Source organism: Triturus cristatus, chromosome 5_1 (genome assembly GCF_964204655.1).
Source record: "Triturus cristatus chromosome 5_1, aTriCri1.1, whole genome shotgun sequence".
NCBI classification, from domain to species: domain Eukaryota; kingdom Metazoa; phylum Chordata; class Amphibia; order Caudata; family Salamandridae; genus Triturus; species Triturus cristatus.
Genome location: NC_140587.1, coordinates 31,538,841 through 31,566,382, shown reverse-complemented (window position 1 = coordinate 31,566,382; position 27,542 = coordinate 31,538,841). Strand labels below are relative to the sequence as shown.

The 27,542-nt window shown below is 44.2% G+C and overlaps 1 protein-coding gene across 4 annotated transcripts in view; it reads right to left on the bottom strand.

Moving 5' to 3' along the window:
* LOC146830011 (GTPase IMAP family member 9-like) overlaps positions 1 to 27,542 on the bottom strand; it is a 114,302-nt gene that overhangs the window by 30,126 nt on the left and 56,634 nt on the right. The window lies entirely within an intron of this gene.

Below are 27,542 nucleotides of genomic sequence, written 5' to 3'. Positions count from 1 at the left end.
TAAGCGCCAGGATACCCGTCGGGTGATAGAGCGCTATATAAGCACCTCATTACGTTACATTATGATGTTTTTAGTTTTGTGAGTGATCCAATCACAATCAATTTCTTTATCAAGAATGACAAATAATTAGAAGGTTTGCCAATTTTAAAAGAATGCCCCACTTCTTGCTGGATAAATTGTTGCATCTTCTTGTCACATAATTCAATTTCATAGGTTATTATTAACAAGCAGCTCAAAAGAGTCAAGAGTTTTGTGGGAAATTGGTGGCATGTAATTGCACTTTGGCTTACATTCTATATGCAAAGGAATTTAAATACATTCAGACATGTTCTCAAGAGTTGTAAAAGATTTTGATTTCTCATAAATTGAAATACTGAGACTTCTATTTCTAGCTAATTTGTTCTGTAAATTGGAACAAATGATGGCTAGTGGTTCACTAGTTAGACATATTGATTACAGGGATTTCGTTTCACTGCAAATATTTCTCTTTTCTTTTTTCTGCTTTTTTTGTTCTTTTTCCCCTCCTTCTCTACTGTTCTTTCAGAGTCTAGGTTTGTTGTTGCAACAGCGCCCTATGATTTGGGATGTTTGTTTTTTGTGATAATGTGGGTGGTTATTGCAACTTTGTCTGTAACAGTAATTTGTGGTGATTTCCGGTTTGTGGTTGTCCTCTTTATTGTTTAAAATTAGAAATTCCAATACACGAACCAGCCGACACGTGTTTCGTCTTACAAAGACTTTCAAGGCTGGAAAAATAAATGTATCTACTAAATACATTTAACTTAAAACACAAACGTAGAAAACAGTACAAGTATTTCCAATAAAAATGTCATACAAGACTAAGTGCACACCCACACTGGTGGTAATGAAAAGACAGTGTGCCCATAGATACCAAATCACCTGTATTCACAATTGGCATTGTGGTCCAAAGTATTATTATATTAAATTAGGATGGAAGATGAAGTCCTATGATAGACCAAATATACCCACCACTGTGACATATTATTCTGTGTCCAATAGTTCATGCGTGAATGACAAAAAAAGAGAAGAAGAAGAAAACAAAAAAACTAAATGCACAGCTGTTAGATTACATCGATGTTACGCAATATCAGCCAGAGGCGCATGTAAATGACAACCCACCGAGTATTGCATGATGGTTATATTCGTGGTAATCAGTCGAGAGTCATACACAAGACGTCCAATGTGTTCAAGGTCCCTCTCATTCAAAAACAGTCATGAATCTATTGAAAAGGCAGATCAAGATCTGTTGTAGAATGAATACTGTCCACATAACATATCTCAAAGAATTAAAAGGGAAGACGACAATCTCTATGCTGCACGGTGTCAATAATAGCGAGTTCAGTACAAGCTTCCCCATTAGAGATCTCCCCCGATGGAGCGTAAACCGATGTGTAGCCCTAACACAGTGTGTTGAAACTATAATAGTAGAGACTTAACCATACTGCGATGTCACAAATGTAGAAGTGACATCACTGATTACTCGACCATGGACATATCCTTTTGGACGAAAAACCTCGTTTATCTAAAGTGTAGAGTCCTAGTTCAACCCCACACTCTCTCATCTGCATATTGTGCGATTTGGTTATTCAACTAATGACCCTAGGTCTGAATGAAATAAGGGGGAGTTAAAATGAAGATGACAGTACAGTGACTCATGCCCCCATTAAAGTGACACATAAGCTAGCAAGTGATAATATACTATCCACTAAGGCAAGTTTCGAGGATGATCGAGATAAAATGTTCAATGAAATTTTCCATGGACACGGGATTCAGTCAAAGAAAGTGACAAATAGTGAGATTAAACCCCTTGGATTAAAACAGCTGTTTATTAAATTAGAGAGATTACGTAAATCTGAACTCTCCCGCTGGTGGGACTTGACTACTCTTAAAAAGTACATAGAGATTAAACAAGTCCCTAGGGGACTTAGAGTGATTATTTTTCCCACGTTTGAGGATATAGATCCTGACCTTCTTTCTGAGTGGGAGAATTTGATTTCTTCATCATCCTTCGGTATGATGGATCTGCTGATCAGACATGTCGAAAGGAAAAGAATGAAGCTGTTAGAAGAAATAGAACAAGTGGAGGATGAAATAAAAAAATGTAATCTTACAGAAGCAACGGAGAAGAACTTCAAAATACTTAAAGAGGTTCCAAACTCTCACCAGGTATATATTAGAGATAAGAAAATACGTAAATTAAAGAGACGACAATGACTATATGAGTGGTAGAATTTTTTTGTTAAAAAATTCGACGAAATCAGACCCAGAGGTGGTGTGAATGCATTGAGTAGGAGATCGGAGACTGAGGTATCTGCCAGTGAATCAGATTTATCTAGTCTCACTAGTGAGAGAAGTGAGACTAGAAGTGAAATTGTTTCTGATGCAGGGCCAATAGAAAATAACAACTCGGATTCTTCTTTTTTATCAGTATTGGAAAGTTACAGAAAAGGCTCGAGATTGGGGTACAACAGAAAGAACCCAGGAGAAAGAGAACAAGGAGGGGGGGCAGAAAGAACAAGTATAGAGTCAAACAAAAGAGTCACGATGTTGGTGACACGCATACAGAAGAACTAAGGTGTCCTATATGTACAATTCCTCTAGCCAATGATTTGACTGCAACAAATGTTAATCAAGAGAATGATCCATCTATTATTAATCTAACCAACAAAGTACTTAGTGTTGCAGAAACTGATGTCCTTAAAAGGGGTTTAAGTTTCTGTCCCATGTCCAGACCAAAATGTACACAAATCCATGTAGATTTGTTCCAGTTTGCTCGTAAACTGAAATTAAAAAAATTCTTTGACAGCAATGATAAACCGTGTTCGGTTCCCATATACACAGCTGGTCCAAGCGGACAGACGATCAGGGACATTGAAAACTTAAGAATGCTACTATCATTGGATGACAGTGTTGAGTCTGTACCTAGTATGAATTAAATATTACAGGATTTAAACATTGAAACCAATACAGGAATTGACAGTGGATTGAGGCCTAAATCTATGTTTACACCAATTTTGACACCAAACAATATGATTGATTGTTTTTATAAGGCTGTTACTCGAGACTTGTATAAGTTGGAAGATAGAATATTTAGAACACCGAATAGGTTTAAAGACAATCTAAGTAAGGACGAAAGGAAAGCACTACGGGAACTCTCAGATTGCCCTAATTTTATCATAAAAGAAGCATATAAGGGGGGTAATATTGTTCTAATAACACAGGAATACTATATTGGGGAAATCAACAATCAATTAGCCAATAAGGATTCCTATACAAGAATACCCAAATGTCCAATGCAGGAGGTCAATAGGTTGGTTGAAAAAACACTTAGATACTGGCAGAGCTCTGGTATACTATCAGATATTGAAGTAAAGTACCTGTTTAATCAAACACCGAAAGCAGCGTACATATATACGCTACCAAAAATTCACAAAGATTCCAAAACTCCTCCTGGTAGGCCCATCATATCAGGGATAGGTGGACCAACGAAACGTATTTCAGAGTTCATTGATATTTACTTGCAGCCAATAGTCACGAATCTACCCGCCTTTATTGAAGACACTAAGGACCTTCTAAACAAATTGGAAGATGTAGTGTGGTCTAATGATTTGACCTTTGTGAGCCTAGACGTCAGTGCCCTTTACACCAGTATCCCGTTCACTAAGGGCATGGATGCACTTACCTATTTTTTATCGAAACGTGATGCGACTCTGTATGAACATACTGTCATGCTGTTGGAACTTACACGTCTCACATTGGAGAACAACTATTTCATGCATAACAATACATGGTACAAACAACACTCTGGTGTTGCCATGGGTGCAAAATTCTCTCCATCGTTTGCCAATATTTACATGGGTTTTTACGAGGAACACCACATTTGGAAATCGTGTCCCCCTGAACTAACTAACTCCATTGTCTACTGGGGCAGATTCATTGACGATGTCTTAATGATATGGGGTGGAGACAGAGTGTCTTTGGAACGTTTTATTCAACACCTTAATGACAATGACTATAATTTAAGTTTCACACATGAAATCAATGCTAAGCAGATAGATTGTCTGGATGTTACACTCTACATTGAAGAAGGCACATTGGAGATGTAGGAAACCGGGGTCACCAGTCCCTATGGCGGTAACGTGACACAAGCAGCTGGGCACCCAAAGGCCTGTGTGTAAAGCAACCATACAACACGCACCTCTCATGGAACGGGGAACACATACAATAAGGGACGCCACACTGTATAATTTATGCAAATACTCAAATTTATCCAAGCAGATCGAGATAGATGCAGTTCATGAGATATCAGTGCAATGCATGAGCTATAATACAATTCATTGAGATGTACATGCCAGTCATGAGATATAAATGCAGTTCATAAACTATAAATGCAATTCATGAAATATATCGGCACTGCATGAGATATAAATGCAATTCAATGAGATGTACAGGCAAGCTTCACCTTCCCCAGCACGTTATTCACTAGTAGGTTCTCTGAAGGCCCTAGGCCACCCTCGTGCCTCTGACTCCCCTTAGCAGGGTGTGGGGAACGTAACGCCACTTCTGGGGGCGTGCAGGGTCCCAGGACAGACCTCGCGGGCCTGCCGCTGCTTCAGTTACCTGTAGCGCCTTAGTGGTGATTACCGCGCTATGCGCGCTAAGCGGTGACTACCTCAGAACGGAGCATCTAGCACAGAGCACTACTCGTAATCAATGACAATGAATACTTTAAAACGGAGCATTTAGAACAGAGCGCTACTCGTAAGCAATGACAGTGAATACTTCAAAACGGAGCATTTAGAACAGAGCGCTACTCGTAATCAATGACAATTAACATTTCAACACGGAGCATTTAGAACAGAGCGCTACTCGTAATCAATGACAATTAACATTTCAACACGGAGCATTTAGAATGGAGCCCTACTCGTAATCAGTAGCAATGAATATTTCAACACGGGGCATTTAGAATGGAGTGTTACTCGTAATCAGTAGCAATGAATATTTCAACACGGAGCATTTCAGAACAGAGCGCTGCTGGTAGTCAGTAGCAATGCTTATTTCAACACGGAGCAGCTCAGGGAGCACAACGGGTCTTACGGAGCGAGTCTCTCGTGCTCCGGTGCAGTTCGTAGGGCACCACGCTCCGGGACAGTCAAGGGGGAACAAGGGAAGGATCCCGCGTCGGGGTCTCTCTGTCCTGGTGACCAGGGGGACTCCCACGGAGAGGGAACCCGGGCTCAGGGTGCGGTGTGGCTCCCAGCCAGTAGGGGGCGCACCGGGGTCAGTCCCAAGCCTCCGGGCTTACCTTGCTCGACGTCGGGGAGGCGTCCACACCGGCTCCGAAGTCCGCAGGCGATCCTGTTGCGACGGAGGGGCCGGTCACAGCCTCACACGCCTTCACCACAGCTGCAACGGCAGCGACGGGGCCCCGGGCTGCTCCTCGGGCCTCGCGACATTGAGGGGAACTATTATGGCCTCCGGGCCGCAGCGGTGAGCGCGCTTCAGCCTCCACACCACAGGAGGGGCTCAAATTAAGCAGGGGAGCTCCGCGCTCAACGAAGCACGCTGCCGGGGATCCCAGGCCAGGTCAGGGAGCGCAGGGGTCACAGCGCTAAGACCTGGTTGATCCTCAGCGTTTCCACAATCAACTTGGCATCTAGTGTCTATGGTCAGTCTGGACACGCAGTCTCAGCATTCAGTTCCTGCAATCAGTTGCTCTAGGAAGTCTTGATGGCGCAGATGTATCTGGCGCCCTTAAGGGGTTCTGGTACAAAGGGGGGGTAGGGAGTGAGTTGGCGACTAGGTCCTTCCTAGTCAGGCTGGGCAGAGGTGTCCTGGGTCCTCCTACTGCTGGGCAAGATCAGTGGGTTTCACAGGGTCCCTCACTCACTTAAGAGGCAGCACCTAAATCCTGTCACTCTCAGAGGCATAAGTCCCTGGCTAGGCCCTACCGCCTACACTCCTGCGTGGATTCTCCAGCTCTGCTTTACCCCACTGGCCAACTAACTACAAAAAGTTCCCTCCCTCACTTAAGTAGCCCTAGGTCAGGTGACCTCTAGCCAAGCCGGCAAAAGTAAAACCACACCTCCCTTCTAGAAGGTTCCAGCACATTCCAGGAGCTTCCCCATTCTACCTATGGGACAAAAAGGCGGGCTGGTGTCGCAACATTGTTGTGGGGTTCCAGCCAGCTCCTGGCAGCTAGGGTGCTACTATGAAAGACCACTCTGCAGTAGCAGGGGTCTGTGGCAGCCATCTTGTGAGAAGGGAACACCTGCACCTTAACACTGGTTATTTATCTAACATGCAGTAAAAAACGAAAAAATTCAGGGAAAAAGGGCCAAGTCCAACATAACCCCCTTCCATCCAAAAGCCAGGGTAGACCGATCAATGCTTTGATGGTCTTCCCTGCTTGGGGCGAGAAAAGGTGGACGCAGGCCCGCAACTGCAGGAGCACCCGCAGGTTCTCCTCCGCTCTGGAACCCGATGGTTCCCTCTCAAACCTTCCTGGACCAACAAAGCCACCCCACTGGGGCTCCCTAGCTAGTTGTGGCCAGGACCGGACCCTAGGCCATCCAGATGTCGCTGGCCCTAGTGGTCTCGCAGAGTGGGGGGCAGTAGCCCCAGGCCTGTAGTGCCCGTTGACCACTCCTCTCCTACTCCTCCTTCTTGCAGTCCCAAACTGCCACTGGTCCTTCCACCTGGGGTCCACACCCTTAGGCCGACCAGCCTTCAGGGGCGAGGCTCTCCTCCCCCTAACTCTCCTTCTGGGGTTCCTCACCCTACCCTGCGAGGCACCCTCAGACCACCACTGTCTCCTCAGTACAGGGCCTTGACCCTTCAACTGATTCCTCAACCTAGGGTCTAAACCCTTAGGCTGAGCCGGTGCCCGAGGCGAGACCTTCCTCCCTCTGCACCCCCTCCCAGAGTTCCGCACCCTCCCACCTGGAAAGGTACCCCTGGAAGTCAACTCTGGGGGGACACGGTTAACAGGTGTCCCACCCGCCAGGTCAGGCAACCCCTGAACCCGGCATCCCAGCCCAGGATCTAAACCCTGCAACTGGGCCAACCCCAGAACCTCAGGAGCGCTGGTTACAGTCGCCCTGGGTCCTCCTGACACTAGGGGCTCCCTTTCCCCGGGCGGCACATCGGGACAGCCTAGGCTCCCAACCTGGGGCTCCCTTGCGGAACTCTCCAGGCCCTGAGACTGCGGTTGGGGCACCTCGGGACACCTCCCCGTCTCACTCCTTCCTATGGATAGGTCGTGAGGCCCTACAACCCTCTCTCCCTGGGACCTAGCTGGGCTATCTGCCACCTCTCCCACCTCGCTGGGTTGGAAGAGCCCTGCACCACCCCCTTCAGGGTCACACCCCAATGCCTCCTCAAACACCCTGGGTAAATAGAATGTTGGGTCTTGGGGATCTCTCGGTATGCTGCCACCATCGTCCCTATTGGACGCACTTAATTGGAGGGCGCGTAGCTCCAACTCTTTCAGCTTCAGCTTGTGCGCCATCTTCTTCTCCTCCATTGCCCATCTCTTGTTTTCTCTTTCTTGTTCCAATTTGGCCAATTCCCTTTCTTTCTCATGTTCTAACTTGGCCAGCTCCCACTTTAACTGCCTCTCCTCCCTCCTGTCCTCGTACTCCTCTGGAGACGCGCTCCTCCTCGACCCTGTCCTACTACTGGCCCCAGAACGTCTCCCTGGGGGCACATTTTCAGACACATCTACATTTAACATGTCGATTAATCCTGGGCGCTCTCCTCCTGAGGTGCATCTGGCGCCTCCTGTCCCTCATCCCCTCTCCCTTCTGGGTGGGCCTCTACCCATGCCCTAATGGCGGTGTGGAGTTCCGGTCCTTTGGCCTTCCGCACCCCAGGCACCCCCATCCACTGCCCGAACTCCCTCAGTTGCTTTACCGTGTACCCCTCGAGGTCAGCTAACCGTAATTCCATTCTGGCAGGTGGGGACCTAGATACTAAGGAGAAAATTTCCTAGGATCTGGATGACAGTTACCAGCTAACCAGGACTCTTGCACTCTCAGCCTGGACAGTGGAAATAATAATGCAGCAATCAATGGTTTCAGAGCTTTGGAACAAATAGGCATTTAATTGTGGCGCCCTCCGCTTCACGGAAGGGTGCTGTATGGTCACAGGTCCTAAGATCCCACCGCTCGCCAACAATGTAGGAAACCGGGGTCACCAGTCTCTATGGCGGTAACGTGACACGAGCGGCTGGGCACCCAAAGGCCTGTGTGTAAAGCAACCATACAACACGCACCTCTCATGGAACGGGGAACACACACAATAAGGGACGCCACACTGTATAATTTATGCAAATACTCAAGTTTATCCAAGCAGATCGAGATAGATGCAGTTCATGAGATATCAGTGCAATGCATGAGCTATAATACAATTCATTGAGATGTACATGCCAGTCATGAGATATAAATGCAGTTCATAAACTATAAATGCAATTCATGAAATATATCGGCACTGCATGAGATATAAATGCAATTCAATGAGATGTACAGGCAAGCTTCACTTTCACCAGCACGTTATTCACTAGTAGGCTCCCTGAAGGCCCTAGGCTACCCTCGTGTGTCTGACTCCCCTTAGTAGGGTTCGGGGAACGTAACGCCACTCCTGGGGGCGTGCAGGGACCCAGGACAGACCTCGCGGGCCTGCCGCTGCTTCAGTTACCTGTAGCGCCTTAGTGGTGATTACCGCGCTATGCGCGCTAAGCGGTGACTACCTCAGAACGGAGCATCTAGCACAGAGCACTACTCGTAATCAATGACAATGAATACTTTAAAACGGAGCATTTAGAACAGAGCGCTACTCGTAAGCAATGACAGTGAATACTTCAAAACGGAGCATTTAGAACAGAGCGCTACTCGTAATCAATGACAATTAACATTTCAACACGGAGCATTTAGAATGGAGCCCTACTCGTAATCAGTAGCAATGAATATTTCAACACGGAGCATTTCAGAACAGAGCGCTGCTCGTAGTCAGTAGCAATGCTTATTTCAACACGGAGCAGCTCAGGGAGCACAACGGGTCTTACGGAGCGAGTCTCTCGTGCTCCGGTGCAGTTCGTAGGGCACCACGCTCCGGGACAGTCAAGGGGGAACAAGGGAAGGATCCCGCGGCGGGGTCCCTCTGTCGTGGTGACCAGGGGGACTCCCACGGAGAGGGAACCCGGGCTCAGGGTGCGGTGTGGCTCCCAGCCAGTAGGGGGCGCACCGGGGTCAGTCCCAAGCCTCCGGGCTTACCTTGCTCGACGTCGGGGAGGCGTCCACACCGGCTCCGAAGTCCGCAGGCGATCCTGTTGCGACGGGGGGGCCAGTCACAGCCTCACTCGCCTTCACCACAGCTGCGACGGCAGCAACGGGGCCCCGGGCTTCTCCTCGGGCCTCGCGACGTTGAGGGGCACTATTCCGGCCTCCGGGCCGCAGCGGTGAGCGCGCTTCAGCCTCCACACCACAGGAGGGGCTCAAATTAAGCAGGGGAGCTCCGCGCTCAACGGAGCACGCTGCCGGGGATCCCAGGCCAGGTCAGGGAGCGCAGGGGTCACAGCGCTAAGACCTGGTTGATCCTCAGCGTTTCCACAATCAACTTGGCATCTAGTGTCTATGGTCAGTCTGGACACGCAGTCTCAGCATTCAGTTCCTGCAATCAGTTGCTCTAGGAAGTCTTGATGGCGCAGATGTATCTGGCGCCCTTAAGGGGTTCTGTTACAAAGGGGGGTAGGGAGTGAGTTGGCGACTAGGTCCTTCCTAGTCAGGCTGGGCAGAGGTGTCCTCCTACTGCTGGGCAAGATCAGTGGGTTTCACAGGGTCCCTCACGCACTTAAGAGGCAGCACCTAAATCCTGTCACTCTCAGAGGCATAAGTCCCTGGCTAGCCCCTACCGCCTACACTCCTGCGTGGGTTCTCCAGCTCTGCTTTACCCCACTGGCCAACTAACTACAAAAAAGTTCCCTCCCTCACTTAAGTAGCCCTAGGTCAGGTGACCTCTAGCCAAGGCGGCAAAAGTAAAACCACACCTCCCTTCTAGAAGGTTCCAGCACATTCCAGGAGCTTCCCCATTCTACCTTTGGGACAAAAAGGCGGGCTGGTGTCGCAACATTGTTGTGGGGTTCCAGCCAGCTCCTGGCAGCTAGGATGCTACTATGAAAGACCACTCTGCAGTAGCAGGGGTCTGTGGCAGCCATCTTGGGAGAAGGGAACACCTGCACCTTAACACTGGTTATTTGTCTAACATACAGTAAAAAACGAAAAAATTCAGGGAAAAAGGGCCAAGTCCAACAGGAGAGTAAACTTTTTCGTAAAAACACAGCATGCAGTTCTGTTCTCCATGCTAGTAGTGCTCACCCTGTATCTCAAATCTGTGCCATACCCTTTGGCGAGATGACCCGTCTGAAACGTAACTGTAGCAGAGACAATATATTTCAAACAGAGGTCAACAATCTTAAACATGGATTTTTGAATAGGGGGTATGATCAGAACACACTAGATAAAGCACACACCAGAATCAATCGTACTGAACGTAAGACACTCATAAAATCTCAGCCCAAACTGAAGAACAAACAGAGAGAGACAGGACCACAACGAATGGCACTCATAACTGAGTACAATTCACACAGTAATGTGATATTTAAGATGATTCACAAGCATTGGCACATACTTAAGTTGGATTCTGATTTAGATCCTTACATTTCAGATAAACCACGAATTACATACAAGAGGGGCAGAACTTTACGCAATTGGTTAAGTCCATCTATTGTGAGGAACAGGAATGCAGAATACAAACACACTTGGCTACCATAAAAACCAAAGGTTTCTTTAAATGTACGAAGTGTAGTGTGTGCCAATTCGCTGAGAACAAACTTAAAAGCTTCTGTTACAACACTGGGCAGACACATCTAATACATCATTTTATGAATTGCAATACGAAGTACATAGTATATTGCATCATCTGCCAATGTAACCTAATTTATGTGGGTAGCACCATTAGACCGCTAAAAGAACGAATACAAAAACACATTAGAGCGATTCGTAACAACAATATGGACTACCCATTAGCGGTACATTACAAAACTACACATAAGGACTCAGAAGTCTTAGGTATCAGATTCCATGGGATCGCGACAACAACTGACGATCCAAGAGGAGGGGACAAAACACTGGCCCTGAGGAGACTTGAATCAAAATGGTTGATCAAATTGAGAACTGTAGATTTGGGTCTGAACATCGATAGGGAGCTTCATGTTTTCTTGAAAGATTGATTTTGATAACTCTGTTTTAAGTGATGTTTATCTTGATGTATCTTGTTTGTTGAATAACCAAATCGCACTATATGCAGATGAGAGAGTGCGAGGTTGAACTAGGACTCTACACTTTAGATAAACAAGGTTTTTCGTCCAGTAGGATATGTCCATGGTCGAGTGATCAGTGATGTCACTTCTACATTTGTGACATCGCAGTATGGTTAAGTCTCTACTATTATAGTTTCAACACACTGTGTTAGGGCTACACATCGGTTTACACTCCATTGGGGGAGATCTCTAATGGGAAAGCTTGTACTGAACTCGCTATTATTGACACCGTGCAGTAAAGAGATTGTCGTCTTCCCTTTTAATCCTTTGAGATATATTATGTGGACAGTATTCATTCTACAACAGATGTTGATCTGCCTTTTCATTAGATTCATGACTGTTTTTGAATGAGAGGGACCTTGAACACATTGGACGTCTTGTGTATGACTCTTGACTGATTACCACGAATATAACCATCATGCAATACTCGGTGGGTTGTCATCTGTACCTTTCCAATTCTGATATAAAAGAAGAACCTGTGTTGTTATTTTCTATTGGCCCTGCATCAGAAACAATTTCACTTCTAGTCTCACTTCTCTCACTAGTGAGACTAGATAAATCTGATTCACTGGCAGACACCTCAGTCTCCGTTCTCCTACTCAATGCATTCACACCACCTCTGGGTTTGATTTCGTCGAATTTTTTAGCAAAAAAAATTCTACCACTCATATAGTCATTGTCGTCTCTCTTTAATTTACGTATTTTCTTATCTCTAATATATACCTGGTGAGAGTTTGGCACCTCTTTAAGTATTTTGAAGTTCTTCTCCGTTGCTTCTGTAAGATTCAATTTTTTGATTTCATCCTCCACTTGTTCTATTTCTTCTAACAGCTTCATTCTTTTCCTTTCGGCATGTCTGATCAGCAGATCCATCATACCGAAGGATGATGAAGAAATCAAATTCTCCCACTCAGACAGAAGGTCAGGATCTATATCCTCAAACGTGGGAAAAATAATCACTCTAAGTCCCCTAGGGACTTGTTTAATCTCTATGTAGTTTTTAAGAGTAGTCAAGTCCCACTAGCGGGAGAGTTCAGATTTACGTAATCTCTCTAATTTAATAAACAGCTGTTTTAATCCAAGGGGTTTAATCTCACTATTTGTGACTTTCTTTGACTGAATCCCCTGTCCATGGAAAATTTCATTGAACATTTTATCTCGATCATCCTCGAAACTTGCCTTAGTGGATAGTATATTATCACTTGCTAGCTTATGTGTCACTTTAATGGGGGCATGAGTCACTGTACTGTCATCTTCATTTTAACTCCCCCTTATTTCATTCAGACCTAGGGTCATTAGTTGAATAACCAAATCGCACAATATGCAGATGAGAGAGTGTGGGTTGAACTAGGACTCTACACTTTAGATAAACGAGGTTTTTCGTCCAAAAGGATATGTCCATGGTCGAGTAATCAGTGATGTCACTTCTACATTTGTGACATCGCAGTATGGTAAAGTCTCTACTATTATAGTTTCAACACACTGTGTTAGGGCTACACATCGGTTTACGCTCCATTGGGGGAGATCTCTAATGGGCAAGCTTGTACTGAACTCGCTATTATTGACACCGTGCAGTATAGAGATTGTCGTATTCCCTTTTAATTCTTTGAGATATATTATGTGGACAGTATTCATTCTACAACAGATCTTGATCTGCCTTTTCAATAGATTCATGACTGTTTTTGAATGAGAGGGACCTTGAACACATTGGACGTCTTGTGTATGACTCTCGACTGATTACCACGAATATAACCATCATGCAATACTCGGTGGGTTGTCATTTACATGCGCCTCTGGCTGATATTGCGTAACATCGATGTAATCTAACAGCTGTGCATTTAGTTTTTCCGTTTTCTTCTTCGTCTCTTGTTTTTGTCATTCACGCATGAACTATTGGACACAGAATAATATGTCACAGTGGTGGGTACATTTGGTCTATCATAGGACTTCATCTTCCATCCTAATTTAATATAATAATACTTTGGACCACAATGCCAATTGTGAATACAGGTGATTTGGTATCTATCGGCACACTGTCTTTTCATTACCACCAGTGTGGGTGTGCACTTAGTCTTGTATGACATTTTTATTGGAAATACTTGTACTGTTTTCTACGTTTGTGTTTTAAGTTAAATGTATTTAGTAGATACATTTATTTTTCCAGCCTTGAAAAAGTCTTTGTAAGACGAAACACGTGTCGGCTGGTTCGTGTATTGGAATTTCTAATTTTAAACAATAAAGAGAACAAGCAACTGAATTTGAAGGGGTCTTGGAGTCATTTTCAAAGAGGATAATCTACTGATGAAATTGCTTTTCTTTTCTTCTCCTTGGGCAAGCATATGTGACTTGGATACAGTGACCAATTTACACTATTGTGGTACTGAAGAATTATTTTTTAGGGTGTGCCGTACAGGCTTTTTTCTTGATTGCCAACATCCAAATGATATTGCTGGATCTTTTATATTTTGATTACAAGTCTTTATGTTTTGGTACTCCATGTATTTCTGAGGAGTCTTAATTGTCTTCATAGAAAGAAAATGTATTCACTAAACACATTTAGATGTGAAACTATTATGATTAGTGTGTGTATTTGGTGCAAAAGCTATGGAGGCTTAAGCTATGACTTGAGAACATCTATATTCACATGACCTATCACAGTGCATGTTTTAAAGTTCTTACAAGACATTTTGTAACTCCAACTGTAATCTTAAAAATAAAAATGGCACATTATGCAAACTGAAAGATCATGATTCAAACTTGATTACATTTAAGTAAAAAAAGCTGCATGCTCATGATCAGAAGTGTTTATAGTAAAGAGGCAGGCTAGGAAGCTTGTTGTGCACATTTCATTGAGGAGGACTGTGGAAATGTGGATTTTCCTGATCAGTTATGTCCCCTATCTTGGACCCCAACGGTTCTATATGCATGTTACAAGTACATGTATGTTCCCTCCAGTTCCAGTTTCTAAGACGCAAACATATGTGTGTCTACCGTCAACATGTTCTCTGTCAGATCCGTCATCTATGGGCTGGATATTCGATTCCTAAGTATGAAAGGCCATCGACTTTATATGGCTAAGTTACTCCATTTTTATGATGCAGGCAAGTAGGCCCGATTCTGTCCTCAAAGCCTTTCCCTGCTCTCTGTCTTTGACAGCTTCAGCTTGAGCTCGCATCTGTATCCATGAACTTTGTCCTACTCCCTGTGCAGCTAACGGTGCCTGCCTCGGCCAGTTTTCGCCTGCCTGCCAAGAAGCTGTATTTCACCTTCGAATTATCTATTTTGCTCTTCAGCCGATGCATTCCTGTCTAGTGATTTAGGTAAACATTTCCCTTAGCTCACAAGCAAAGGACTCAGCCTTTCCGTCCTCCTGCAAGTGATTCATAGCCCTGCTGCCATGGAAAGTTTTCTATCCCTCGCATCTCATATAGACACTTAGGCGTTTGTGCACGCACACAGTCAGTATAGACTAGATTCTGTTCGAGAGTCCTTCCTTGTGGATAACATAGTTCTTTAAACATAGGATGTTAGATATGATTTGGGATTAGGTTGACTTGACCCCCCAGACTTTTCGTCTCCACATGTAGAGCTAAATGTCAAGTCCCCTTCACCCCCTAGTTACACGTCAATTACACGTCATGCTGCCGCGCGCGCATCTATGCCAAGTATTATCTTATAGATCCACCTATGTCTGATAATCCTAACCAATCATGTTTCTTTTATTCCTTATTACGCCTAGTTTCAATTACGTACCTGTTATGTCACTTTTCTTATCAAATGTTACGCCTTCTACATTCGTTTCATTGTAAATGTACTTATTATAAAAATGCATGTCTGTCAATAAAATATTGTACTTCACTTCCTGAACCCTCGTGGTGACGGAACCTGAAGGCCGCGACTCGAGTCGGCCATTTTGAATGGAATAAAGCCCATTTAGAAAACCTCTTATACCACGGATTCTGCCTCTTGTTATTTTGAGCTATTTACTTTATTTTAAGATTCCGTATGAAATTCAGTCCGGTATTTTTATTTACCACATAATGGCGCCCGAACAGGGACACTTTCTCATCTCACGCGCCGGCGGTGCGTTGCAGGCCCGGTCTCCTGCCACAGCTGGACGGACCATAAACGCGTACCAGCAGGATTTCCTGTAAGCTCCCTCCGGTCAAGCGGGGGCGACTGAGGCTGCGATCAACCCAGACGAGGCGGTGAGAAGTGCGAAGTATCCCGACCAGAGCCTAGCTGAGAGAGCAAGATCCGAGGTATACTGAGGCCCACCAGGTTTTCCGAAATCCCGACGTCCAGAGGGTCCGATGTCCGCAGTCGTCGAGTCCTGTCCATTCTCTGAGGCCTTCCGTTTCAAGGAGCTACTCGGTGAGTACCATCGCCGGGGAGGCGTGTTGACGCGCACATAGGTTGTGCCGGTCAAGACGGATTTGGGTACACAAATCCGGTCTGCACTGTTTAGCAGTGTATATGTACTGTTTAGCAGTATATCAAGTATTCCGAAGTATTCAGTTATTGTCAAGAATTCAGCGTGGTGATTAGTTAAGCAGACTGTCATCATTGTCGGCCATTGTTAAAATGTTTAATGTTTAATGTTTAAAGTATTCAGAAATGTCTTGCATATTGTGGTATGAATGATTGTTCATTGTTCACTGTTCATTATTGTGTTTTCTCGTATTAAGTAAGTTCAAGAGTAAGTATCAGATCAGTTGTCAATATGCCGCTCTTCTCGAAGTTAAGACAGATTACTACCAGAAAAGGGGTGCTTGAAGAAGCAGTTCCTATTCCTCCTAGGGACACTCCAGGGCATTTTATGTACCATAAACATGGCTTAGATGCCATATTGTTTCTTGATCTATGGGTAGATTATACCAAGGGATTACCGGAAAGTCAAAGGTGGCCCGCAGCGGGAACCTGGGATGCAGAGTGCATCATGAAAGTGGAGGAAGAGTTATGGAAAAGAAAGGTCAGACAGTCACAGAAAGACGCTGTTGAGTTATGGCGTAAAGAATCTCATAGGCGAACAGAAAAAGCACGTAGACAAGAAGAGAGGAGTAAAGAAAGTTCAAATAAAGTTCAAGAAAATCTATTAAATGAGGAAGGTATCCGAGTGAAATTAGAACAAGTAAATAGACAAAGAAATGCTCTTATGAATGGTATGTATCCCCTTCTAGCCGAGGGACTACCTAAGGCTGCTCCAGAGATGCCAAAAGACTTGCCACCCCCATTATTTCCAATTAAGGTACATCCAAAAGGGCATCCCAGAACCGCAGAAGATGTTTTTCTTTCCTCATATCTAGACGACGCAGCTCCCGAGTATGCTAACGCCACACCACATAGACCGTCTAGCGGAGAGGTTCAACGTCAGGATCAGGTATCCAACCCCGTGCAACAGCAAGTCCCGACACAAGCTTCGGCAAGCACATCTGTTTCCGCATCTGTCTCCGCAGTCGACTCTACAGGGGTATCGACACCCATAGTTGCTGTGTCACGTTCAACGAACCCATTCACACCCGACGCCCCAGATGGGGCCACGGGAGGTGCTAGCAGTACCTTTACACCACCTAGAATAAATAAACTTGTCTTTCAAGAGTCAGCACATTCACGTACACCAAAATTCGTAAGTGAACGTGCGCTTAAGGAACTCCTTGTTAATTGTAGATATGACCCGGTGGTTGGTAAAGAGGACGAAATGGTCCTGGCATCATTACGTATCAGGCGAGCCGCAGAGTATTTAGCAAGGTTACCAGGAATGACTACGCATCTAGATAACATATATCATTTTGTTCAAACAGGACGAGATCCAGGATGTATTAACAGAGCTATGGAATTCCAGAAAGTAGAAATACAGGGGGAACTGTTACGTTTCCTCATAAACTGTGTAATCAGAAATCAAGATCGTCCGGGGGTAGACCCGAATGCAATGCTTACTCTTACAAGATGGAGTCAGAATATATCAGAAGGGAGACACGATAAACAAAATTGTATAATAGCCATGTGCCGAAAAATCCGTAAAGAAATAGAACGTATTCATGAAGAAAGATTGGGAACAGACGAGTTTGAGCAAGATGAAGTGTCCGAATCAGGGAATACCGCAATACAGTCAGAGACCATAGCCTATGTAGGCAGAGGAAGATCCTGTGAAAATACTAGATGTTTTTCTGATCCCATACACTCTGTATGCCCAAATAATAGCAGGACGTATCCGACGCCAGTAATAAATCTGAAATCTCCTGAACATTCGTTTCAAGCCGCAGATAAGATACTACGAGAACGAAGGGGTTACCACCTCCTCGACTCCATGGATGAGCAAGAATTAGCCAGATCAGCCGTTCACTGGATTGACAGTCCTGAAAAATACGGTGATGAGACCGTAGCACACACGTTTTTTTAATCTCAGTACAGATGAACAACGCTTAGCTGGAATCTATATGATCCAGCAACTCCTCATATTATATAAGAGCCAACATGCTGACCCTGGTCCTTTACCTGATATATTAACGGAACTACTCACGAACAGATGGAGAGGTTCTAGTAACAAGCTAATTAAAGAGATATTAGTGTCACGTAAACAGTATGTCTTTTTTGTAGGTCCGGATTCTCTCTCGCTGCCCCGCAGAGAAAGAGCGCCGTACTATATGGATAGACAAAATCCTTTACGAGAAGTGCACCCAATAAAAGGCGAAGACAATGAGTTTCACCGTGTATTTGTTTACACACCCATATCAAAAATGGAATTATTAGAAATGAAGAAAGTGGTACCTAGTCATGACAAAGACCCAGCGGGTTTCCACCGAGAAATTAAAGACATGTTACTAATGGGAGAGTACACCTTTCCTGATATTATGACGATATTGAAGGTGCTTTTGCCTGCTGGCATATATGAAAAACTGAAAGAAAAAGAGTGGGAAGTGGGAGACCAAAAGATAGACTGGACAGCATTAGCAGAGGAAGAAAGGGGCCGAACTGCAGGTTCAGGGCTCGGAGATAAAGTTAAACTGTTACCAGGTTTACTAGTACAGGTACTGCCACGTTTATTAACTACAAAAAAGGAAGATTGGGGTGCAATCACAGCCTGCAAGCAAAAGCAAGATGAAGACACAAGCGATTATTATGCTCGATTTGAAAAATGTTTTGGTATAAATAGTGGTATAAAAGCAAGTAGTGACTCATATCCACATTTATTTGTGACAAAATTGGTGGAAAATGCATTGCCTCCAGTGAAGAATAGAATATTGAAATTCGAGAGTACCTGGCAAAGTAACACTCCGTCGCAAATGCTACAAATGTTACAGTATCATCACAATAGAATTAGGGATGAACAAGAACATGAGCATAGACGCATGAAGGATACAAAAATGAAAATGCTAGTTTCTCAGACAGTACCAGCAGATGGTCACAAAAAGGGTGTGACACATTCTGGTGATTCTGCAGTTCCTGTAAAAGGAACCTGCAATTACTGTAAACAACTAGGCCATTATGTACATGATTGTCCAGTCCTGAAACGTAATATAGCTACAGGTATTGCAAAAGAGAGACCACGATTAGTTAGACAAGATCAGAATGAACAAGGAGCTATGCAGCATGGACAGTCCATGCCAGTTCAGCAACAGGCAATGCCAGCCTCACAGCAACCCATACAGTTTGTGCCAGCTGCACCACCGTTGCCTGCTACTGCCACACAAACCACAACACGACAAATGTATCAGACTGCACAGTATGAATACCCTGAGTATCAGCGTTACGCATGAACCAGCCTAGAGAGGGAAGTTGACTTACCGCTTATCGAGATTCCTGTAGATCAAGAAGGACCTTATGTACATAGTGAATTATTAGGTCAAGATAGAAAATTCTTACTCGATACAGGGGCAAGTCGAACAACCATAAAACGTAGTGAAGTTCCAGGGGCACCCCTCTCAGGCTCTCAAAATGTTTCCCTTGGTTTTTCAGGAAAACCTATTGTTAATGAAGTATCACAGCCTCTACCACTTACGATAGGACCTTTGACACGAACTACAGATTTATTGCTTACTAAATCATGCCCAGAAAATCTGTTAGGAATTAAAACTCTGAAAGCACTAGGAGCCATAATATGTTGTTCTCCGGAAGGAGTAAGGTTGTTTTTACGTGATTTTAAAGGTCACTATGTGTCTAGAGACATGGATCCCCGACTACAGACTTTACCAGTACATCTATGGGCACAAGGCCCTACGGATGTTGGCTGCATGAACATTACACCCTATCGAGTTACATTGAAAGCAGGAGTGGTACTACCACGAATGCGACAATACAAGTTACCGCATGATGCTGTAGTGGCTTTGCTGAAAATCATTGATGAGCTGATTGCCCAGGGAGTAGTTGTAGAAACAGACTCTAATATATGTAATTCACCGATAATTCCGATTCTTAAACGAACTGACCCTACTGCCCCACCAGTATACCGATTGGTTATTGATTTGCGTGAACTAAACAAGTGCGTTGTACCACAATTTCCTGTGGTCCCTGATATATCATCATTATTGACAGCAATTGATTCCGAAGCAACATTCTTTACTGTAATTGACCTCAAGAATGCCTTTTTCAGCGTCCCAATAGATCCGGAAAGCCAATACTTGTTCGGATTCAGTTTAAATGGGCGCAGCTTTAAATTCTCACGCGCTCCCCAAGGATTCACAGAAAGCCCCAGCATCTACAGCCAAGCACTGAAACGAGAACTTGACAGTATCCACATGCCAGTCAATACTGCACTGCTTCAATATGTCGATGATCTGCTGATCACCGCGAGAAGCGAGCCAGAATGTGAAAAAGCTTCTCTGACAGTTTTACATTTCCTAGCCGACAAGGGGCACAAGGTGTCCCCTTCTAAGCTGCAATTCTGTGTCCAGCGAGTTATTTATCTTGGTCACTCGCTGTCCAAGGAGGGAAGGCAGCTTACACCAGATCGCATCCAGTTAATTGCTAACATGTCAATACCCCAGACGCAAAAGGAGGTGCGGGCTTTCATAGGCCTCACTTCATATTGTAGGCAGTGGATCCCTCAGTACGCATTTCTAGCAAAACCACTCATTCAGTTAACCACACAGGAGGCAGCCACATCGACTGTTCTCCCTTGGACTCAGGAACATACACAAGCTTTTGAAAGCTTAAAGGAAGCTTTATGTCAAGCACCTGTTTTAGCAACACCATGTTATAGCAAACATTTTACACTCTTTGTTACAGAACGCGAAGGTACTGCCTTGTCAGTACTCACTCAGGATCAAGCAGGATCACGCAAGCCATGTGCTTATTTTTCCAGTACATTAGATCCCGTAGCTCAGGCTTTGCCTGCATGCCTGAAATCAGTGGCAGCGACAGCCTTAGCTATTAGACAAAGCGATGCCATAGTATTAGGATACCCATTGACAGTACAAGTACCACATGCAGTAGAGGTTCTTGTGAACCGAACACAAACACAACACTTGACCATAGCAAGACTTACCGGTTATGAACTGACATTGTTTCAACCACACATAGAGATCCGACGGTGTAATACATTGAATCCTGCTACACTATTACCTGTAATTGGAACAGACCCACTAGCTCATGATTGTGTTGAAATCATTGAAATAAAGACGAAACCTAGACAAGACTTGACAGACGTTCCATTGTTAGATCCAGACCTGACGTTGTATGTAGACGGATCGTGCATGAGAACAAGTACAGGAGATTTAGTGGCCGCGTATGCAGTCACAACAGACGCTGAAGTTATTGAGACAAATTGTATAGATACTTTGTCAGCCCAAGCAGCAGAACTTATTGCTCTAACACAAGCCTGTATTCAAGCCACAAATAAGAAAGTTAATATATACACTGACTCACGTTATGCATTCGGAGTTGTACACGACTTCGGCGTGCTGTGGCGAGAGAGAGGTTATATAACCTCCCATGGTGCCCACATTCAGCACGGACCCCTCATTCATGCTTTGTTAGACGCAATACATCTACCCACTGCTATATCGATTATGAAATGTAAAGCACACACGAAGGTTACTGATACCATTTCTCAAGGCAATGATTTAGCTGACAGAACAGCTAAACAGACTGCTCAAAATCGCACATTAGACATGACAAAGCCAATAGTTCAGACACCAACACAGTGTATGACAATTAAGGATCCCGCACTTGACGTAATTGACATACAGACACATGCCACAGCAGAAGAAATAAAGAAGTGGACTGAACTAGGAGGGATCCGGACAGATCAAGGATGGATGACGAAGGAGAAATCTGTATGGTTTCTCCCTGATTCCATGGTTCAAGCCATTATAGCTACAGTTCACAGTCCAGCACATTTAGGAGAGAAGGCTATGCTAGACAGCATTCAGCACATTTGGTTCAACAAACATTTACGAGCAGCAGCTAAACAAAAAGTTCGTACCTGTATGATATGTTGTCAGTTTAATCCAGGAAAGAGTGTTCCCGTAGAGCAGGGTGGATTTCAGCCTCCTGACCATCCTTTTGAAGTCCTCCAGATGGATTATATTCAGATGGAACGTTGTCGAGGATTCAAATATGCTCTCGTAGTTGTCTGCGCTCTCTCCCGTTGGACAGAGGCGTATCCCGTATCAGATTACACTGCCCCGACTACTGCCAAGCAGCTAGTTCGAGAATTCTTCCCACGGTACGGTTTACCACGTGTTGTATATTCAGATAACGGCCAGCCTTTCTCATCCGAATTAATGAAACATGTCTCACTTTTGTTGGGATATCAGTGGAAATTCCACTGTGTCCGACACCCCGAGGCAGCAGGTCTCGTGGAACGACATAATCCACTTTTAAAAATCAGATTGTCTAAAATATGTCAGGAAAAAGGTGTGGACTGGATAGTAGCCTTACCAGTTGCGCTATTCTACATGAGAATGGTAGCACACTCTCGAACAGGGCTATCCCCGTATGAGGTGATCTTTGGTAGACCACCGAATATGTGGGGGACGCCTATACCCCGTAAAATAACTGATGTTGACTGTAATATGCTGACAGATTACCTGGCTTCCTTGATGTCTGCACTACAATCTTGTCGTTCACAGGTAGTCGCAGCTTTTCCCGACAACACCGAGGTGAAACCTCATGACGTAATTCCCGGTGATTATGTCCTCGTCAGGAATTTTGATCGGAAAACCCAACTGGAGCCAAGGTGGAGGCTTCCTAGGTTGGTCCTGCTGACGACCAGAACAGCTGTGAAGATCGAAGGGAGGAAAGGCTGGGTGCATTCCAGCCATATAAAAAAATTTTATGGACTTCCTCCTGACACAAACAGTACTCTCCGTGTGTCTTCCCCCATTGACTCAAAGCTACCCTTGGCTGAGGCCAGTAGCACCGAACTCTATAAGCAGAAACTCAGGTCCAGATCCAAGCTGTCGGACGATTTGATTGTTTAAGTCCTCTCCAAGGTGAAGCGGTTGAATCTGTCCCGACATGTATCCCTTAGATCTGAATCACGTAGAGTCCAGAATCATAATGAAACGACATGCTTATTGTAAATTACTGCGTAACCATTGTATTGTGACTTTATTAATTTTGTTTTCTTTGAGTTTTTTAATAGTTACTGCAAGTATATTGTTGCATATGTATTATCCTGTTTCTAAACGTACTTTCAATATAACTGGTGAACATTCTTTTAGTGACCTACCGCCGCATGAGTTGTCCTATAGACTTGCGCTGCGCAATAACACATTCATTAGTATGTTACATCATTCCCATCAGACTAGTAATGCCACCAATTGTTGGGTGTGTGGCCGACTCCCTCCTTATCAGAATAACAAAGGAGTTCTGCCTTTCTTTCCACATCCGTTCACACACAATGGCTCCTGTGGAGCATGGTTTAGTTTATTAAATTCCATAGACCCAGACACAGCAGTTTATCAACAACATTGGATATGGGGAAATCTGAATCTAGTTTTATTCAAAGTCTGTCACCCTAATAAGGAGGGTCACCCCAGTAGAACAGGAACTGATTTAGAAAATGAAGTGTATAAATTAGGTAATTTTACGCCTAATCTTATGATTTTAAATGTCAAATCCGAAGTTGAACTAATTCTGCCCACTATGTCAGTATTTCCAGTTAAAGGTGAATTATGTGTGAGAAAAGTTGGTTCCATACATATGGGCCATAGTAAATGTGTTACTACAGTAGAATATAGTGATCAAGGTAAATCTTCATTTAGAGCTTATCGCCATTCTTACTTCATATGTGGCCAGGCGGCATATATGCGTCTGCCTCTAGATTGGGATGGTACCTGTTACATAGCATTCCTTTTGCCACCTGTTTTCCTAGCTCCCCCTGATTATTATCGAAATGTTCATTTAGTACACAATAGAGAGCGAAGAGATCTCCCAGTTGTCGATTATACTGAGACGGCATGGGACAAGTATGTAGATTTCAATAAAGGCATCTTTCCATATATAGGTACAATATCAAATAGTAAGCTGATACGTAGACTCACCAAGACTCTTGAAGCTGTAGTAAACGAGACTATAGCCGCCCTAGGCAATCTGACAGAGGAACAATCAGTGATGAGAATTGTTGTTCTCCAGAATCGTCTTGTCCTTGACGTCATCCTGGCCGATAGGGGCGGAGCTTGCAGGGTCATCGGATCCAGCTGCTGCATATTCATACCAGAAAATTTGCCATCTGTATATAAAGCTATAACACGCCTTCATAAGATTGTAAGCCAGATACACGAGAATCCAGGCACTTGGACGTGGTCCGGGTGGTTTTGGAGTGTGATATCAGCCTGGGGATGGAGAGTTCTATCCTTCCTAGGTATTGGCCTTCTTATGCTCTTCAGTTGTTGTTTATGCCTGCAATGTGGACCAGCGATTTGTGGTCTGTGTGCCACATCATGCATCCCATATCAAAGTTCTCGTTCAAAATGCCGGAAGAAGAAGGAAGAAGAAATGATGCTCCATGAGCAAATCGATGGAATGATGAAGATTGATATCTCTTGAAGGGCAAGAAGGGGACAAGGAGGGAATGTGGAAATGTGGATTTTCCTGATCAGTTATGTCCCCTATCTTGGACCCCAACGGTTCTATATGCATGTTACAAGTACATGTATGTTCCCTCCAGTTCCAGTTTCTAAGACGCAAACATATGTGTGTCTACCGTCAACATGTTCTCTGTCAGATCCGTCATCTATGGGCTGGATATTCGATTCCTAAGTATGAAAGGCCATCGACTTTATATGGCTAAGTTACTCCATTTTTATGATGCAGGCAAGTAGGCCCGATTCTGTCCTCAAAGCCTTTCCCTGCTCTCTGTCTTTGACAGCTTCAGCTTGAGCTCGCATCTGTATCCATGAACTTTGTCCTACTCCCTGTGCAGCTAACGGTGCCTGCCTCGGCCAGTTTTCGCCTGCCTGCCAAGAAGCTGTATTTCACCTTCGAATTATCTATTTTGCTCTTCAGCCGATGCATTCCTGTCTAGTGATTTAGGTAAACATTTCCCTTAGCTCACAAGCAAAGGACTCAGCCTTTCCGTCCTCCTGCAAGTGATTCATAGCCCTGCTGCCATGGAAAGTTTTCTATCCCTCGCATCTCATATAGACACTTAGGCGTTTGTGCACGCACACAGTCAGTATAGACTAGATTCTGTTCGAGAGTCCTTCCTTGTGGATAACATAGTTCTTTAAACATAGGATGTTAGATATGATTTGGGATTAGGTTGACTTGACCCCCCAGACTTTTCGTCTCCACATGTAGAGCTAAATGTCAAGTCCCCTTCACCCCCTAGTTACACGTCAATTACACGGCATGCTGCCGCGCGCGCATCTATGCCAAGTATTATCTTATAGATCCACCTATGTCTGATAATCCTAACCAATCATGTTTCTTTTATTCCTTATTACGCCTAGTTTCAATTACGTACCTGTTATGTCACTTTTCTTATCAAATGTTACGCCTTCTACATTCGTTTCATTGTAAATGTACTTATTATAAAAATGCATGTCTGTCAATAAAATATTGTACTTCACTTCCTGAACCCTCGTGGTGACGGAACCTGAAGGCCGCGACTCGAGTCGGCCATTTTGAATGGAATAAAGCCCATTTAGAAAACCTCTTATACCACGGATTCTGCCTCTTGTTATTTTGAGCTATTTACTTTATTTTAAGATTCCGTATGAAATTCAGTCCGGTATTTTTATTTACCACAGGACAGGAATCCCATAAAAGGTTTCTAAGGAAACTGAAAATACAGCTCACTAGAAAGTGCTAATTGCTCCTCTCATGTGACACTTGTCAGACAATGTTTTTCACTGATCCTAAATTGACACACATGTTTGTACATGATATTGGCACACACAACAGTCTTTCTGTAAATAACAGGGTGCACAGGATTCTCAAAAGGTGGAGTTGGACATGATGCTAACTCAATGGTTGTATTTCTTAAATAGGGGTGACAAACCTCCAGTTGTGAGAGTGGTCAGAGATATTTGTGGTACTTTGGACACCAGGCAGCATAGGTAAAATGTAGACCCTTAAAGAAAAGTTCACAGTTGTGATAGACTGGGATGTGTGAATAACCCAGAATAAATTGGAAGCCTCCCCAGTCTGCTTGTGCATTACAGGAACTTTCTGGAACATAGATGTCACATGGAATATACTACTTGAGAAATCAACCATAAAATTTGGAAGAGGAATGTAAAAACAACCTTGAGTAACCTTGAGTAAATCATCTAACCTGAATACTTATGTCTTTAGCCTAGTCTTTATTACAGGTAGATATTTACAACAATGGAGTTGTCGCCATATTTCCACAATCCCTCTGGATTTCATCAGTTGACCTCACTTGCCCGGAGAAGAGACTTCAGGAGTGATTGAGAAATTGTGCTTTGAAGAAGCCTAGTACAACATTCCAAGATCTGATGGTTTGATTCTCAATGAGGAACTTTCAATTGTAATGTCACATCAGGATGGGTAGTCGAGGAAGCTCACAAAATCAGACAACAAAGGATCTTAAGCACGGCTTAAAAGTTTCTTTGTCTCATTTCACTGGCGTATGATACACATTTGAAGGCCACTGCTTTTTCAGCCAGTTCTCCCTTTCTGCCTCATGTTTGCAGGATTTCCAAGCACACTTTGGCTTCTGACATCCTCAGAATAATTGGGCAATTGGCAAAAAGGTTTTGGTTACTCACTTTCTTCAAACTAGAGAAGTGCAGCTGCACCCTTTTCCATGAAGGAAGTGGTGGCAAAGGATTATTCTCCCATCCTTCTTTAGTCTGACACTGTCCAATAAAGTCCTCTTTTCGTTCTCTTCCTTTTTTTATCTCTTTTCCACTCATGTTTAATGGCATTCAGAGTCACATTAAAACCCAAAGTGGAGAATGCTTCAAAAACATAGTAAAGAATACAGAATAGGATTTGCAATATCTTTTTCAAACACACTTTATGGTTGTGTGACAGAACCATACATTGGTTTACCATGCATGCTGGTTCTACGTGGTCTTAACTACGCAAGTCTGAACTACGCATATGCCTTTACCACGCATTCCTTTACAACAAAATATTCAGTTAAAGCATGTTTGGCAAACACATATGCGTGGTTAAGACTTATCAGATACGTTTTACACCCTGGCCCCTGCCTGCTGCCCTGATACCTAAAACTAACTCCTTCCCTGCCTAAGCCCTAAAAACCTCCCTAACCCCAAGCTCTAAAAACTACTTTTCCCTCTTCTAAGGCCTAAAAACTACCCCAACACCCCCTGATATCTAAAAACTACTCTGACCACCCTAAGCCTTAAACTGTATCCCGATCCCTAACACCCACCCTGAGCCCTATAACAGCCTCCCAAGCCCCTGTCCTGACACCTAAAACTACTCCCTTCCTCCTGAGATCCAAACCCCTCCCTCGAGCCCTAAAAACTTTCCAGCCTCCCTTAACCCCAAAAAACTACCATGCCCCCCTTAACCCCCCAAAACTACCCTGCCCTTCCCATATCCCTACAAACTACTTCGATCCACCCTGATCCCTAATTACTTCTCTGACCTTCCGACCCTGAAAACAACCCAGACACCCCCAGCCCTGAAAACTACCGCCACCCATTAAAAACTACACCCACCTACCCCAAGCCAAGTCCTGGCTCCAGCACGAGCCCCA